Source organism: Acinonyx jubatus, chromosome B4 (assembly GCF_027475565.1).
Source record: "Acinonyx jubatus isolate Ajub_Pintada_27869175 chromosome B4, VMU_Ajub_asm_v1.0, whole genome shotgun sequence".
Lineage (NCBI taxonomy): Eukaryota > Metazoa > Chordata > Mammalia > Carnivora > Felidae > Acinonyx > Acinonyx jubatus.
The window spans coordinates 118311951-118330740 of NC_069387.1; the positions used below are offsets into that span (position 1 = coordinate 118311951).

The following is an 18790-nucleotide window of genomic DNA, read 5'->3' on the forward strand; positions in this document are numbered from 1 at the left end:
GGGCGCGTGCCGAGGGCGGCGGCGGCGGCGGCGGCGGCGGCGCAGGGGCTGAGGCAGGGCGGGAAGGAGGGCGCCCCGGTCCGCCGCCGGCGGCTCTGAGGCCTGGCGCGCGTGGTGGCCGGCGCGCTGGGGGGCGTGTGCGCGCGTGCAGGTGCGGCCTGAGGGTCAGTCCCGAGTTGGGCGGGGGGCGGGGGGCGAGGGGCGGGGGAGGGGGCCGGCCCGGTGTGGGGGCGGGGCGCCGGGATGATATTATCTTCGTTTTTGTGGGCGGGGACCCTCCCTCTTCCCTTCTCCCTCCTTCCTCCTCCAGTCTCCTTGGGAGAGGTTTAACCGTGTGAGGACTGGAGTTCTCCCTGCCGCCTCGACTCCTCGTCAGCTGGGCCGGCGCGGGCGCCACGCCTGGGGTCAGGCACGAAGCTTGGAAAATCCTCCATGACCGAGATGAGGAAAAGCTGGTGTTGCCGGGAAGGGGCCCTTCGCCAGTCGCTTTTGTCGGTGCTGGCACAACTTGACCTGCGTTTCGCCCTTCCATTTACCTCCACGAGACGAAGGAGATCTGCCCTTGGTTAGAAAGGTTTGTTTTATTCCTAGTTTCTGTGGCACTGGCCACGTACAGTTTGTGACGGTTCCAGTTTCTCTAGTCTTTAATCAGCCCTATATTTCGGCTGGGCTTTGGAGATCTACTGACGTCTAAAAATACCAGGGAAGAGGCTCTAATTGAGAATTTCTCCACGTGCATACTGGGAAAAATATAAATGGGCATGGATTAGAGACCCACTTTTAATGTGCATATATACATCAGCAACTCTCATTGTACATGTTTGGCTTGATTTTCTTCGATTCAATCCTTGCCCGTGGTGGAGAATAGGAGTTTGTTTTCTTTTGAAACTTCCTGTGACACCTTGGGCTTAGCCTTGCCCTTGGAATTGTGGATAAATGTTAACATGTTGATAATCGGTTGTGAGAAAAGGGTCTTAACAGGCACTTTCCTCACGACAACCCAGTGATCTGTATTATTACTACAGTATATCCATTTTGGAAATGAGGAAATAGTGGCTCAAAGGGTTAATTAAATTTCTCAAGATGCCGCACACAGGAAGTGGCAGACAAAATTGGACCCCAGAACTGAGCCCCTGTAGAGCCCATGCTCCCCTCAGTACACCTGACTGCCCCCATGGGCTGACAGTAATTATCACAGACACTGATGAGCAGTCACTATGAACCAGGCACTGTGCCACATGCCTTCCATATGTTATTTCCATCTTCATAACAATTCCATGAGACAGGTCCCATTTTTATCCTTATATTATAGATGAGCAAACTGATTAGCCCAATATCATGCAGCTAGAAAATAACTGAACCAAGACTCAAATCCAGAGCTGCCTGCTATAGGCAGAGATTTTACGTAAATAACGGGGGGGGGGGGAACTTACAGCACATTCAGAGATAAATAACAGAAATGTTTTTTTTCAATTTTTTATGGAATTCCATATTCTGAGATTTCATTTGAATGGTTCAAAGTAGGGAGGATGGGCTAAATGGGTAAGGGGCATTAAGGAATCTTCTCCTGAAATCATTGTTGCACTGTATGCTAACTTGGATGTAAATTTAAAAAATAAATTAAATTTTAAAATAAATAAATAGATAGATAGATAGATAGAAAGAAATGAATGGTTCAAAGTATTAGGTAAATTAAGGATTTTCGTGGGAGGTTTACTGAAGGAAATAGATTTTGATCTAGCATGGCTTTCTGTTTGTTTTCGTTTTAGAATCTGTTTTCATGATAAGACGATACTGTATATGCTAATAGTATCTCTCACATAATGAGACTAGCAGACCAGTTAAAGAAACAAAGTAAGGAGCTATCGAATTCATTTTGAAAATGGCATAGGGAAACTCTCTCTTCACATCTTTCCCAGAATATACCATAAGTAGTCAACTGGTCAGAGCTTAAAAATCACCCTGTTTTCAAAACAAAAACAAAAAAAAAAATCACCCTGTTTTCACAAGTAACATTTAATCATGGCTGAGCTAGACATCAGGAGGCTCCTGAGTTATTATCACGAACCAATCCCAGATAATAATTACTGATTACTAATGGGAAAGCCATTAGTAATGATTAACTCTAAGAATCAGTCCCACAGTTCCAGGCACTCAAAGCTAATTTTGCAACTCTGAATGGCTTGTTTTTAGTTACATAATAGCTTCTTGTCAAAGAGGACAGAGGTTTTGGATGCATGGAAACTGATGTGCAAATTAAAAGTGAAAACATTTCTTACAAAAATCTGAAGAGATAAAAACAAACAAATAAACATACTTTTTAAATAACAAGACTGCATCAAGGTGTTTTGCATCTGTGTAAAGTGGAAAAAGCCAGAAATCTTGAGGACCAATTGGACAGGCTAGATCTCAATTTGCATATATGTAAAATTAAGAAGCTATATCTGATAGTCAACACTGGCCTTTACAGACCTAACATTCTATGCATGTGATGATATATGGCCTTAGTCCATTAAGCTATATGCATAATTGAAAGCTAGAAATCAAGTATGGGGATAGATTTGAGATCAATTTCTATTCTGTTTTTAATTACAAAAATGAAAATATACTGTCTATTCTCCAGTTTTTTTAATTGAATCTTTTTTTCATAAAAATCTATCTTTTCTCAATGGACAGTATTAACAATAGTAGTAAATGCACATTATGCACCAGGAATGATACTAAACTTTTTCTTATTTTATATATATGATATATATGACTTATCATACTGTGTGTGTGCATATATAAATATATATGTTTTATAAATATATATTTTTATATATAGTATGTGTGTATATACAAATATAAATATATGTTTTATAAATATATATGTGTTTTATAAATATATATATAGTATATATGTCTTTGTGTATATATATTATTGTATATATGTTTAATACACATGCACACATACCAGTCAAGATTAAATGAGACAAAGTAAAGAGTCTAGTATCATTCCTGGTACATGATAACATAATATGCATTATATTTCCTAGAGGTACATGATATGTATTCCAGGAGGTAGGTAATATAATTCCTGCAGAACCTCTGAATCCCTTATTCTAAATTCTAATATACACAGATCTAATTCTAGATACTTTTTTGGCAAGCTGAGAGTCACTGCTCCAATATACATACTGCAAGTCACTTCTATTGAGACTGATTAATAAAAGAAGGGGCTAGGGGGTTGAAACTAGAAAGAGGAGGTAAAGCAAAAGACAAAGCATATGTAGTGTTTGTACACACACACACACACACACACACACACACACACAAAGACTTTGGAAATATAAAATAGTGAAGGAACATGAATCCAGATCAGTCTTAGAACTATATGCCAAGGTCTGTTTATAGTGACAAAGAGGAAAAGATGATGTCCTTATAACATAAAGCTGACTGAGCTAAGATAGGGTAACCCTGTGATTTAAGGGAGCAGGTTCAGAAAATACCTACTTTCTCCATCTTGAGCTCTGAAGTTACTCTGCATATCTGGGTCTATTATGATGGGCTGTGGGACAGAAGTCAACAAATTGCAGGTTACAGACCATGCAGATAGATACTAGACATCTGAACAAAAGCCGATTTCTTGCATACTACATTCCATTTAAGTTTGTCTCCTATGCCTACCTAACACAAATTGCCGCTTATCATCTTCCTGAGGAAAACCAAACAGCAACATATCATGATGTTTGCAGTCATTCTAAATTTATGGCCGTAAGTGTTGAAACCCGTGGAATGTCAACCACCCACTTTCTACTGGGTCAATTAGGATCTAATATTCCACAAAGTACAGGGATCGCTACTAAAGCTAAACTGAAAATGAGAGTAAGAATTAGTTCTCTGTAAATGTGCACCCTCAGATTTGTGGAGAAAGTTAGATTGCAAATATGGTTTCATATACCCAAACAAAATAAAGGCTGTCTCACAAATGGAGTCAGAGAACTGGAGAGAACGTTAGGATTCCAGACTGACTTTGGAAAACATGCTGAGATAGATTCTGATCCAAGTATGCTTACCATCTTGGGGTAGGAAGCAGAGGAAAGCCCACTGCTCTTTAGTGATCCATGAGACAAGCATGGCAAGAGGGGGAAAAAACCCACAATTGAACTTGGATCTTGTTTTGAAAGCACAGTAACCCCAGCCACTGGTAAAGGAGTTCCAATGGATACAAGTAGGGAAGGAGATCAAAGATGATCACTGTAATATAACTCCTTCTTGGAAAAATGAGCAGAAGTTTCTTCCCCTTTAGGGAAATTTGATGAGGAAGAATAAGGATTCCCCTAAGATCACTGCCACACAACATTCCATCACCTCTTGTTTATTCTATCATCAACTCCCTCCTCTCTCAGAGCCACCATGCCTGTGTGCTACTACCTTTGAAAACCTGTGTTACCCAAGAGTGACCCAGCACATAGCCCACTGAAAAATGTCGTCTTGTCTCCACTTCAAACTAGTTATCTCACAGAGAGGAGCTCTCTGAAACTCCAATAAATTTTCAGCATCTCTTTTTATTTTCCTCTGAGGAAAATAACTAGCATTCTAATAAACTCATTATACAGTCTCTCAGAGGGGTGGCTAAGAAGACACAAGAACACAGTATCCGCTTTTGGCATCTTAACTCATCTTCCCCAAAGGCTAATCCCAATGTATCTCCTGATACCCCACCCTCCTGATACTTCCATCTTTCTCCTACAGCAGGGGTTGCAAACTTTTTCTGTAAAGGGCCAAATAACATTTTCAGCTTTGTGGACCACACAGTCTCTATCACACTACTCAATTCTGCTGTTGTAGCATGAAAGTAACCATAGGTAATATTCAAACCGAGGAGTGTGGCTGTGATTCAATAAAACTTTATTTATGGATGCCTACGTTTGAATCTTGTATAATTCTCGTGTCACAAAATACTCTTGATTTTTTCAACTATTTAAAAATGTAAAAACTATTCTTAGTTTACTGGCCACACAGGCTGCGGGCAGGATTTGGCCACGAGCCATAAGCCTACAGATTTAAGAATGACTTATTCTAAAACCCCTTCAAAGGCTACTGTTCCTTTGCTTGGCCTGATTCTTTAGAGGTGGGTAGGGAGACTAGAAGCTAGAATCAAATTGTTCCCTCTAAGGCACCCAATTATTCCCAGCCTGGGGAGGCACCCTCCCCATTAGCAAATCCTCTCTGATTCTCTCATATCTCAAGAAAAGCCCATTCTCAGAATCTCTAAAATGATAAATTTACTAAACCTTTTTTTTTTTTCTAATTCCATGGGTGTGCCCTTATTTGCCAGGATCACAGCAAATAGCTTACAGGAGCACCACTCTCCTGCCAGTTGAAACAGCCTATGAGGAGAGGGCTGATGCTGTTATCTCTGACCTCAGATAAGGACCCAGACCTCTTAGGAGGGGGAACCAGCTGGTTGGTGCTGGTGTGTCTGAAGGAAAGCAAAATGTTCTGCATATTAGAAAACCTGCAAACTGGATTCAGCTGCTGCTTCTGGAGCAAACTCACTACCAGGTTGAAAAAGGGAAGCTGGAAGAAGTGCACTCTCCCTCTGGCGCCCTCTATCGGTAGATCCTAACGGAAAACCGGGGGCAAAGTAGTAATGTGGTTTGCAGAACATCACAAGAATACATGAAAATGAGTTTAAAATTAACAGACAATAGCAAAATAACTGGCATAACTGCCCCCTTGAAAATTAGGTTAAACTAATTCCATCTCTTCCTCCATCATCACTAATTTCACAGCCAATGGCTGTCCACAACTTCAAAGAATTACTGATATCCTATCCTCACTCCTTAGACTCCTGGTCCACTCCTGTCCACTCCTAAATTTTATGGACCATTTGGATTCTACTCCCTGCTCTACTCTAGTGGAGAACTCTACGCATTATTAGGCTGGATGAAAAAGCTAACCATTTTCTTTGAAAATTTTGAAGAGTGACACATGGTTTCTTACAGAATTTCACCAGCCACCTGCTACACCTTTTATTCATCTCTTCAATCAGCTGTCTTTGTTACAGTCTGCTACTGTTTCAAGTTTAAAGGCTCCTGAGTCCAGAAGTTGACTCTCCTTGCCAACAGTGTCCCCCCAAGAATTAGAGTCCAGTAGTAGCCCAATACATTCCAACTGTTTTCCAAGGGGAAACTTCCTCCCTTAATTTTGATGAATAATATTTTCATTATTTCATTACATTTACAACAAGGAACCTACAGGCATCTCCTTGAAACTTTAGAAGAAGGTTTACTAACAGTATTTGTGTGAATGTGGAATGGACAGCAAATGGAAATTAATAATACAGTCTCCATATAACATTTTGTCAGGAAACATTTTGTCAGGCAATCTCAGGGATTGCCATTTTAAATTTCATTCTATTAGAGTCATATCGATGATGTGTAATCAATGCTGTGTTTATAAAAATAACTATCAGAAAGCCATTATAGACACCTTTTCTCCAAATGATGCAAATAGAAAACTATTTCAGAATCTCATTTTTATTAGTCATTAGTTGCTGGTAGAATGAAACAGATGGAGGATATATTGTTAAAATGGAATGATTACATTAAATAACGTCATTTGTATGCATTTTTACATTCCTCTACAAAACAAAAGGAATCATGATTTCATCAGATGATTTTTTTTTTTAGTTCTTTCGAGAGAGAGTACAAGCAAGAGAGGGGCAGAGAGAGAAGGAGAGAAAGAGAATTCCAAGCAGACTCCACACTGCCAGCACAGAGCTTGACACAGGGCTCAATTCACAAACTGAGATCATGTCCTTAGCCAAAATCAAGTCAGACACTTAACCAACTGAGCCACCCAGATGCCCCAGATGATTTTTTCAAGTCAGTTCAATTTTTTCCTACTTCTCCAATGTTTGATATAAGGACAGTCTACCTTATAATTAAAATAAGAATAAAAATGGCAAGAGGGCAGAAAAGAAGCAGTGGACTTAATGCTCATTAATTTCTACTGGTTTATAACTAAACATTTACTGTGCTATTTTTCTCAACATTTATTTAGCTGTGTGGTGAGGGTGGGGGAATGTTGAGATGAAGGAGGGAGTGGTGGTGGTTGGGAGATGTATGATTTGGTTTTACCAGTGGAACTCTTGTTGAATACATTAAATCATGGCCATTTTGGGTTGTTATTCTGCTGCTCACACTTATGAGACAATCAGAGCTATGAAAAACCATGGAAAGGTAGTCAGAGACTTAAGAAATAATTCCAAGGAATTGAGTTAAGAAATTAAATAACATGTTGATCCCCATTAAGAAATACTATAGATAGGAATAAAACACTTAAAAAGAATACTATTGATATTGTAGTAACAATTTATTGGATTTAAGAAATTAAACATGAAACTTCTTGTCAGGTAATTCTGAATAACTAATTCTAATACTAAGGGAGGAGGTTTATATGGAGACCATGTTCTGGGATTATTTTAAATTAAAAAAAACTGTACATAACATGATTGAGTTGGTATTGCCATCATCACCTCAAAAATTCCCATTGATTTATAAACCTTATACAGAAAATAATGCCTTCTATTTGGTTAGAAGTAAAATTGGATGCAGAACAAATAATTGAAAAACACTGCAAAAATATTCAAAAGAATCAGTTCATTTGGGTGAATGGGCCAGCATATGGTAAATGTGTTTCAGTTTTATACTACTTTTTGTAGGAGAAAACCCCAATTCATTCTTAAAACAAGAGCTTCATAAAATTATCTTAAACTGTGACAAAATATTTATAGAAATAACGGAAAAAGTTGATCACAAATCTAAGTATTAGAAGATAAATTTTTATATCCAGAGTAACTTTTTTCTTCAGCTAAGACATCAGAAGAGATGATTTATTATACACATGTTACATTCAACCATAAATGAAAACAGAATTTGTCCTGAAAGTCACAGTTCCAGGGCAAAGGACCAAAAGAGACTGTTTTGGTATGAGCAAGATGGGTCTCTCAAAGGTGGTCATTGCAATCAGATGGCAATGGATGTTCTAGATCCATTGAATCAAACTCTAGAAAGTAGACTTGCAGTCCAGCTATTTTTACCAATGTCCCTGGCCTCTGGCATTCTTTAATTCTGCTCCTGTGGCTTCCATGGGTTCACAAGCAAGAGGTTTACTTGGACCTCTGCCTCATCTTTCTTCTTTTAGGCTTCAGCCTGTGCATTTGCTCCTTCCTCCACTTGGCTCTTGTGGCATGGAAGTTTCCAAGAAGATGGCACTATGGCCAAGAGCTATATCCAAAGTATTTTAAATATCTTCATAAATTAAAGTACAATTATAGGTGTGGTATTTTTGTACTGTCACATTACAAAGCTGGAACTAAGTTTCCTAAATTTCTCTTCTCTTTATGGCACCATTTTAGGAGTGGCCACAAATGACATCTGCATGATATTTGGAAGACAGAGGCAAAATAGTATACACTGAAGGGTGGTATAGGGTAGCCATGAACTGTTTAATTGCAAACTCTTTGTCATTGATATGCTGTCTCACCTTGCTGGTATATGGCAGCAGCCAAGACTCTTCAGTAACTCTTTCATTATCTCTTATTTCAAATTCCGTGAGTGCTGGGCCAGGTTCATGTGTAGTTCCATTATGAAGGGTGCCTGATCCTTCTGTAGGCCACCCACGTCATTGACATTAGAGAAAGTGAGAGACAGATGCAAGTTCCTGTCTGTCTTCATGGGTTCCATTTGTCTGTGGGTTCCAGTGTCCTTGCTCTCTCTCTTCCTTCCCAGTTAGACTTTTTCCCTGCTACTGGCCCTACTGACTTACAATAACTTTGGACAACAGCCTTACCTAAACTTCTTTACCAGCTCCCCAAATCAGATAAGGTAAATTTCTGTTTTATTCCATATCACTACTATTTCTACTTCTCTGATGAAACTCTAATTGATTAATAAATTAGTATTGGACATATCCAGGAGACTAGAGCCTTAAGAGTGGATTCCCTGCATTGGTTTACTCTGAATTGATTGTATGATCTGATTAGGTATGAAGGCATTAATGACCTTGTTGCCAGTGGTAAAGTGGACACTGGTAGGATATGGTAAGAGAAACCCCCTTTAGGTGATCATTCTATGGGAAATAGCAGCTAAAACTTCTTGAAAGTTTTATATGTGCCAGATATTTTACATGGATTTTCTCATTCAGTCCTCACAAGTTCCTGAGGTATATGCATCTAACATGACATCTAAAAAATGCAGGCTTTTTTCCCCTCGCATAACATCTGCCAGGAGGGAACTGTAGGAACATTGCATTCAGTATTCTAACCTTCGGCAACCAGTAGGCTACACATTTGACCAATTCTGCCTCTTGACCCAAAGAGTTGCTTTCACTGAATTGTATTGTAATGCCATGGCCTTGGCTTTTCTCAGCAGCCATATGACATCTGGCTATCATATGGGATGTAGGAGTGTTCTTAGAGACTTTGTCCCCTACTTTAGTTAATTGTACATTAAGCCCCACATTTATAAAGAAGTTATAAAGAACTGTACTAGGAAAGTTTTTTCATCTCTAAAGAATACTTTTTTCTTGTAATAATAATAATTGACTGTTTGACTTTCCACTTGAGCTCCCAAGAAACTAGGTCAAATTGAAGTTTGACATATTGGTGATCTTTTTGCGTCCTAGTCATTACTCTTTACGTATTTCTGCCTTGATTTTTTATTGATATTTAGCAGTATTTTCTTCAGTATGTTTTTGTTATAAGAGTATGTATGTATCTGTATTATTGAACTTGCTATATGCCAGGTACTGTTCTAGGTAACAGAGTAATGAGTAAAAACATAGTCCCTGCCTTCGTGGAGCTTCAATTGAAAGTGATAATGCCAAAAATTAAGGAAAAGTACACCATTCTCTTTTTCTTTTTGTAATCATTTCATTTATTATCACATGAAAGAAAGCATAGGGAATATCTTGGAGCTTAGTTTATCCTTCAAAAAGTACTTTGAGACTCAAACTTACTTTGGTCTTAAGGATACAAAGAGAGTATTAATTTCTCATCTTTTCATTCACTCATCACCTACTGAGTGCCTTCTACGTGCTGGGAAATTTGCTAGATGCTGGTGATTCAGCAGTGAACAAACCTCATAGTGGAGCTTGCATTCTATTCACGAAAAGAGCCATGGAACAAGTACTGACAAATGTGACAACTGTTATAAAGAAGATGTCATAAAGGCTATAGGTGTGAATAACAGGGATACCTACCCAAATCTGGGAGATTTGTCTCCAAAGGAGATATTTAAACTGAGACCTGGGAGATAAATGGCAAAGGGAAACGGGAGGTGGAGAAAGAATGTTCCATGCAGAGAGTTGTTTAAGAATCCCTAGACTTTGCCCTTTAAAGGGCAGTTGGGAATTATACTCAGAGCTAAATCTCCATGTCACCTCCTGCTATCTCTTTATTTACCTCCACTTCTACCTTGCTTTATTTGCTCACATCTCCCAATCATGTTTGCATTATTCATGGAATTTAAGCTTGGTATTGTTATTGAATGTTCTTAATTTCAAAGTTATAGAAAATATTATTCAAATGCTTTTTCTGAACATGAAATAAAGTTGCTTTTTCACTTGTATATGGTGTCTAATTCCTTTTCTTTAATGTTTTTTGTTTGTTTGATTGTTTGTTTGTTTGTTTGTTTGTTTAAGTAGGCTCCACACCCAATGTGGGGCTCAAACTCATGACTCTGAAATCAGGAGTCACGTGCTCTACTGAGCCAGCCAGGCGCCCCTCTAACTCCTTTTTAAATTGATATTTGCCCACTTCAAAAAAGCTTTCCTCTTTCTTCATATGAAGAAAAACAAGATAAGTACTTTTTTTAATGGCTATGTATACTTTATGGATCAATGAATGGGTATTAGTTGCATTAAACAACTTGAAAACAAGGCTAAGCTGAATATGAAAAACTGAATGGTTAATTCTAACTATAATTGTCCAGCATGCATATGCTTTTAAAATCTAACACTAACAAAGAAACATGTGCAACAAATTCTCTGTTTATTTGCCATAATCCAAAGTCCTCCCACCTTCCATATTCATGGACCAGCTTCTTCTTGTTACCCAGCTGAAGTCCAAGCCTGCCAATTGGGGGATCAAGCTGGGCTGGATTTGCAGCCAAGAACAGACGGGGAGTAATTGTGAGGTTTTCCTGCACTCAGTAGCTAACATTATCTGACTAATGTACGTGTCTTCTTCTACATTGGTATCTAAATGCTTTCCAAAGCACTCTTGCCATTATACCACAAATGATGGCTTTGTATTAGAGAAAGCACTAGAATTGTGATTAGAAGACCTGGATTTCAATCCTGGCATGACCTCTTCTTAGCTTAGAAACTTCTAGAGCCATAAGTGTCCACAGAGAAGTGTTAATATACACTTCTATAGGAACATTAGTTTGCTATAGCTGCCATAACAAAGTACCACAGACTGGACAGCTTAAACAACAGAAATGTATTTCCTCACAGTTCTGCCGCTAGAAATCTGAAATCAAGCTGTCAGCAGGGTTAGTTTCTTTTGAGGACTCTTTCCTTGCTTATAGATGGCCATCTTCTCCCTATGTCTTCACATGGTCTTCCCTCTATGTGCATATATCCTAATCTCTTCTTATAAAGACACCGGCCGTATTGGGTTACAGCCCATTCTAATAACTTAATTTTAACTACCTATCTCTTTAATGACCCTATCTCCAAATGCAATCACATTTTGAGGTACCTTGTGGTTAGGACTTCAGTATATGAATTTGGGGAGGACACAATTCAGTCCATAACAGGGTTGATTGATGCTTTGAGGATTAAATTAAATGAGACCAAAGAAATGAAGGCATTTGATTCTTAGTAGATGTTCAATAAATGCTAGTTAAATCTAAACAAGTCGTTTTTGAAGTACCCATTGTTTCTAATGTTATCTAATGTAATGTTAGCCAGAAAAATTTGGTGTTGAAGGTAAACTTTAAATAAGAAACATGTACTTTCTATAGGGATACACAACCACAATCTTGTAATAAAGTAATTCAAGCGCTTGCTGTCTTTGAGATTCAGCAGTAATCAAGGAGAAGTTACTTCCCTTCGATATCCATGTGATTGTATTGTTCATTAATATCAAAAAAATTTTCTTTTTGGGAATGCTGAGTATTTTAAACATTTAGTAATTGGAATTAAATTCATTCAAGTTTTTATATCTAAACTAGAGCCAAACTTTTAAGTTTGATTGCTTGACTCAGAAATCCAATGGGGCACCTGGGTGGCTCAGTCGGTTAAGCGTCTGACTTCGGCTCAGGTCATGATCTCACGGTCCGTGAGTTTAAGCCCCCTGTCGGGCTCTGTGCTGACAGCTCGGAGCCCGGAGCCTGTTTCAGATTCTGTGTCTCCCTCTCTCTCTGCCCCTCCCCTGTTCATGCTCTGCCTCTCTCTGTCTCAAAAATAAATAAACGTTAAAAAAAAAAATTAAAAAAAAAAAAAAAGAAATCCAAAATGTGTATAAATGTGTATGCATGTGTAAATGTGTATGTATGTATGTATACATACAGTAAAACTTTAAAATCAGAAAAGTACTCTGGTAGTGTGAATACATTAATACATCAATAAATACTACATTAATAAATATATTATTAATGTAATTAATACATAAAAATACCTGAACCATTTAGGCAGTGAAGAGAAAAGATAAGGACCTCCCCAATACCCTAGTCTTTGAATTATTTTTCTTAAAAACTATCAGCCCAGGGGCGCCTGGGTGGCTCAGTCGGTTGAGCGTCCAACTTCGGCTCAGGTCATGATCTCGCAGTCTGTGAGTTCAAGCCCTGCGTCGGGCTCTGTGCTGACAGCTCAGAGCCTGGAGCCTGCTTCAGACTCTGTGTCTCCCTCTCTGCCCGTTCCCTGCTCATGCTCTGTCTCTCTCTGTCTCAAAAATAAATAAAAACATTTTTAAAAATTTAAAAAAACCTATCGGCCCAGTGTTTTTAATGACTTTTAGCTATGAAGTGTCCATTTGATAAATAGCATCACATTTGCTAATAGAAAAATACAGATATTAGTTGAATAAATAAATTTGATCTAAGATTTTGAATGAAAGAGGGCAGAAAATCAAATCATTTACAGAACCTGCAACCTGAAACAAGCATTTCACTTATTTGTTTCCTGTTTGGAATATGTTGTTTTAGATGAAGGAACCTACATGCAAAGTAGGTTGTTACAGCCCAACGTGATAAGAAAAACATTGTAAATATCTAGAGTTTAGGGGGAAAAGGGGGGAGGGGAATGGAATTATTTTCTAGTATCCATAATCATGGGGGCAGTGGAAAGAAAATTCCAGTGAATCTTGGGAATGAGGAAAGGATGAGGAAAGAAAATACTAAGACATCCAAATTGCTGGGGTAGGTAGGGACTTGGTGAGCAACTTTTCTGGAAACATTGTGAAATAGACTAGCACATTAAAAACATCTTCAGGTAAAACATTTAAAATTCATTCTATTGGATAACATTCTTCTCTAGATATATATACAACTTAATATTGTAAGAATGTAGCCAGATAAAACTTTAAAAAAAAATCCTCATCTCCTATTTCCATTTCCCTTTTGTCTTCACCATCAGTAACTTCATTCCCCCCACGCCCCCCAGCAAAGAAAAATCAGGTATCCCATTGTTCAGAGGAGGTACCTAGCAAATAAACTGAAAGTTTGTTTCTAGTTTTCACCTTCCAAAATCCTAAACCCTCAGGAGAAGGATGATGCATTTCAAATATGAAGAAGTGGGAAATTAAAGATGATAGGTTTCCTCACCTCAACTCCTACTTGGTATAGAAAAATATTCCTGGGTTAGGTGGACAGAAAAATTGCAGGAAAACAAGTATAAGAAAAAAGAGACCCCACCTGTCACCATTTAGCTTAACTATTAATACTGAGAACTGAGGTCATCTGTGTTTTAAATTTTCACTCCAAGAAATTCTTTCCCAGGAAGGTAATTATATGAACCAATAAATAATGTCAGTGTTTCCTTCAGGAACTTTGTTACAATAAATTTATCTGAAAAAATAGTTGGCTCATCTGAGTAAATAGCCCCTTCCTAAAACTGTAGGGGGAAAAAGTGTGCTCTCATGGAGAACTATGCATCGTTTAGAGCACATCCTTCTAGGTTATATGATTCTGGTTACAGGGAGGTTCTGTGTCTTTCATTGCCTGTGAGTAATTTCATAATTCTATAAATTCTAGATAACTGATAGCAATGCAAAATAATTCTTGTCCATATACCTGCAAATAAATTGTCCAACAAATGTCTAGCAGAGGTGCCATTGTGTTCGACTAAAGAGATGCATTTCATCTTCCCTAATTCTTTAAGCATGCTTTATATTTTGATCTAAGAGGCAAATGACTTCTTTCAAGACAATACTCATAGATAAATGGCATTTTGAAGATAATATTTAACTTGATATTAATCTCTGTTATATTTAGCAAAAAGGAAAAAGTTCTTTTTTTATATACAGGCTTGGATATTGTTGTATTAAATCTTAAATGATTGTTACATTTTTTTCTCAAATGACTGTTACTATGATAAACTATTTTTCCAGAAAACCACTTGTGAAATGCATTATTGATGGTTGGCAATGTGTTCATTTCTTTGTTAACAGAAACGCCATCCTTTTGAACTGCTCCTAAAATCATATGATTAGAAGTTTCAGTTCAGTATCAGAATTCAATAAAAAAATATATTATTCTTCTAATGGTAGATGATGACAGTGGTAGCAAATTTAATGAAAAATAAATAGCTAAATACAGATTTATTCATTTATACATTTTTATTCCCTGTATATTTTATTCATTTTGGCAAGTAATGTACTATATTTTTCAGTGACTTGACCAACACTTACCTTAAAAATATGTTTAAGGGTGCCTGAGTGGCTCAGTCAGTTAGTGTCTGACTCTTGGTTTCAGCTCAGATCATGATCTCACAGTCTAGAAGATTAAGCCCTGTGTCAGGCTCTGTACTGCCCCTCTCTCCGCTTGGGATTCTCTCTCTCCCTTTCTCTGCCCCTCCCCTGCTTGTGCTATCTCTCTCAAAATAAATAAATAAACTTTAAAAAATATCTATAATTTTAATGTATAGACATTGTGATCTCAAAATTATCTGTACAAACATATTTTTGATTAGTTACACATTCCTGAATTTGTTAAGATGTATAAGAGACAATTAAACTTCAAATAAACAGTTTTACTAGAAATGTTACTATTAAAATTAAATTAAAATTTTTAAAAAATGCTGTTTAAATCAATAATCCCACAATTCCAGGGTGTCTAGGTGGCTCAGTTGGCTAAGCATCCGACTCTTGATTTTGGCTCAGGTCATGTTCTCATAGTTTGTCAGTTCGGGACCTGCATCAGGCTCTGCACTGACAGTGTGGAGCCTACTTGGGATTCTCTCTCTGTCCCTCTCTCTGTTTCTCCCCCACTTGTGCTCTCTCTCTTAAAATAAATAAGTAACTTAAAAATTTTTTTAAAACATAATAATCCCACAATTTCTAGTCTATTACTCACATCATAATAGCTATGACATTTACAATATAATTATAGATTTTTAAATATTATAACTGTACTGAACAGAGACAATTGTGTTTTGTAGAAAATGAATTGTTAGGCATATTTTTAATTAAAAAAATTATTTTAGAGGGAGAGAGAGAGAGCGCACAAGCAGGGGAGAGTGGAGAGAGGGGCAGAGGAAGAGAGAGAGAGAATCATAAGCAGGCTTCATGCTCAGTACAGAGCCTGACATAGAGCTCAAACCCACAAACCATTGAGATCACAACCTGAGCTGAAATCAAGAGTCCGATGCTTAACCAACTGAGCCATCAAGGTATCCCTGTTAGGTATTTTAAACTGATGCTTATCAGTAACAATTTACTTGCTAAAAAGTGATCTTTTTTTTTTTTTTAAAGAGAAACCACCTTGAGATTTAATGTATACACCCTTCAAATCATTAATGAAGCATATTTATAGAAGATAAAATTCACCCATTATAAGGGTAAAGTTGTATGAGTTTGGGTAACTATATCAAGATGTGCAACCACCACTGGAATCAAGTTTTAGAACACTTTAATCACCCCCAATATTCTCCTATGGCCCTTTGCAGTAAATCGTCCTTCATCCCCAGCCACAAGGCAAATACTGACGTGCTTTCTGCTGTAATATTTCTGCATTTTCCAGAATTTTGTATTCATATTTCTTACTTATTTGAGTCTAATTTATTTTACTTGCCCTTACATTTTTGAGATTCCTCCACATTGTTTTATATACCAATTGTTTATTCTCTTTTGTTAGCTAAGTTGTAGTCTATTGAATACATAAGCCATATTTTTTAATATATTAACCAGTTGATGGATAGTTGAGTTGTTTCCATTGTTTGTTTATTATAGACAATGCTGCTGTGAATATTTGTGTGCAAATCTTTGTGTGGATATATATTTTCATTTCTCTTAGGTAAATACCTAGGAATGGAGTTGCTGGGTCTTACAGCAGGGTTGTTTTTTTTTAGGATACTGACAAACTTTTCTAGCAGCTGCACCACTTTATATTTCTACCAGCAATGTAAAAGAGTTCCACTTGTACACATCTTTACCAACACTTGGCATTTCAGTCTTTTTTTAAAGATTTTATTTTTAGGTAATCTCATTGACCAACATGGGGCTCAAACTCACAACCCCGAGATCAAGAGTCAGATGTCCTACCAACTGAGCTGGTCAGATGCCTCAACATTTCAGTCTTTTTAATTTAAGGTATTCTAGTAGGTGTGTAGTAATATCTCATTGTGGTTTTAATTTGTATTTCCCTAATTACTAATGAGGTTGAGCATCTTTTTGTTACATACCTATACAGATATTTTTCCTAACTCTTAAAGTTGAGTCTTATCAAAATATCTTACTATTGAATTGTAAAAGGTTTTAATAATATCTGTATACAAGCAAAAGATTTTAATTTTTTTGAAGTCCATTTTTCAGTTTTTTCATTTATGGTTCACATTTTTGTGCCTTATCCCAAGGTCACAAAGACATTTTCTTACGCTTTGTTCCATAAGATGTATGTGTTTTTGCCCTTAAATTTAGGTCTATGATCCATTTTAAATTAATTTAGGTATATAGTATAAAGAAATATCAAAGTTCATTTCTTTTCCATATGGATATTCAGTTATTATAAAAAGCTTTCTTGAAAAGACAATTCTTTTCCTATCGAATTTCCTTGACACCTTTACTGAAAATCAGTTGACCAATAAGTGTAGGTCCATTTCCGGATTCTCAGTTCTGTTCCATTGATCTATCTGTCCATCCTTATGAATCCCTTCATTTTTAATCCTGCAGAACAGCATAATATTTAGAGAAAAATAATCATGTTCAATACCTTCCACTGAAGCATACAATTTATCAAAATTTAAATACCCATGATAGCCAGGCCAGGATGATTAATCTTTCTAAAAAATGTATTCTTTATTACACAGTTTAAAATAAAAGTGGTAATTAGACCATTTTAGATTTTTTTTATTGGGACTAGAAAAAATTTGAAGGAAAAGCCTATTGCTTGAGGTACTAAACTTTTATTAACTACTGTGTTGCTTATTATATTCATTAAGAATAATAATTTTCGGGGCGCCTGGGTGGCTCAGTTGGTTGAGCAATCGACTTTGGCTCAGGTCATGATCTCACGGTCTGTGAGTTCGAGCCCCGTGTCGGACTCTGTGCTGACAGCTCAGAGTCTGGAGCCTGCTTCTGATTCTGTGTCTCCCTCTCTCTCTGCCCCTCCCCCACTCATGCACTGTCTCTCTCTGTCTCAGAAATAAACATTAAAAAAATTAAAAAAAAAAAAGAATAATAATTTTCATTTTAAAAGGGTTAAATAAACATGACTATGAGATAGTTGAAGCATAGTAAGAACACACATTGTTCCCTTAAACTTGTTCAAGACTTTTTTTTTGCAATGAATATTAAATTTCATTTATTTTTAATATTCTAAAATCATATTCAGTATTTTCTTTGGGTATATGAATTTTATAATTATAAATCCATATGCTAATAATTTACATTCTTCTCTCCTCCTTAAATCCTTATACACATTCACTTATGTTGTCATAGACAACAATGCACTTGTATTCCTTAATATCTATAAAATACTGGAGTATTGTCAAATTTCACTTTGACAGATTTGAAGCCATTTTGACACTTTTGAAGCTACTTTTTAAAAATTCAAATCCAAGTTAGTTAACATATGGTGTAACAATGATTTCAGGAATAGAATTTAGTGATTCATCACTTACTTATAACACCCAGTGCTCATCCCTACAAGTGTCCTCCTTAATGCCTCTCACCCCTTTAGCCCTTCTCCCCACCCAACACCCTGCTGGCAACCCTCAGTTTGTTCTCTGTATGTAAGAGTGTCTTATGGTTTGTCTGCCTCTCTGTTTTTATATTGTTTTTGCTTCCCTTCCCTTATGTTCATCTGTTTTGTATCTTAAATTCCACATATGAGTGAAATCAGATATTTGCCTTTCTCTGACTGACTTATTTTACTTAGCATAATACACTCTAGTTCCATCTATGTTGTTGCAAATGACAAGATTTCATTCTTCTGAATGCTGAGTAATATTCCATTGTGTGTGTGTGTGTGTGTGTGTGTGTGTGTGTGTGTGTATACACCACATCTTCTTTATCCACTCATCTGTCAGTGGACATTTGGGCTCTTTCCATACTATTGTTGATAGTGCTGCTATAAAC

At 37.1% G+C, this 18790-nt stretch overlaps 1 long non-coding RNA gene across 1 annotated transcript; it reads left to right on the top strand.

Annotated features, from left to right (window-relative positions):
* The first annotated feature begins 213 nt into the window (after positions 1-213).
* LOC128316477 (uncharacterized) lies at positions 214-8592 on the top strand. The gene is made up of 3 exons (XR_008300438.1): positions 214-574; positions 6678-6872; positions 8194-8592. It is a non-coding gene; the product is annotated as an uncharacterized LOC128316477 (long non-coding RNA).
* Positions 8593-18790: the final 10198 nt, after the last annotated feature.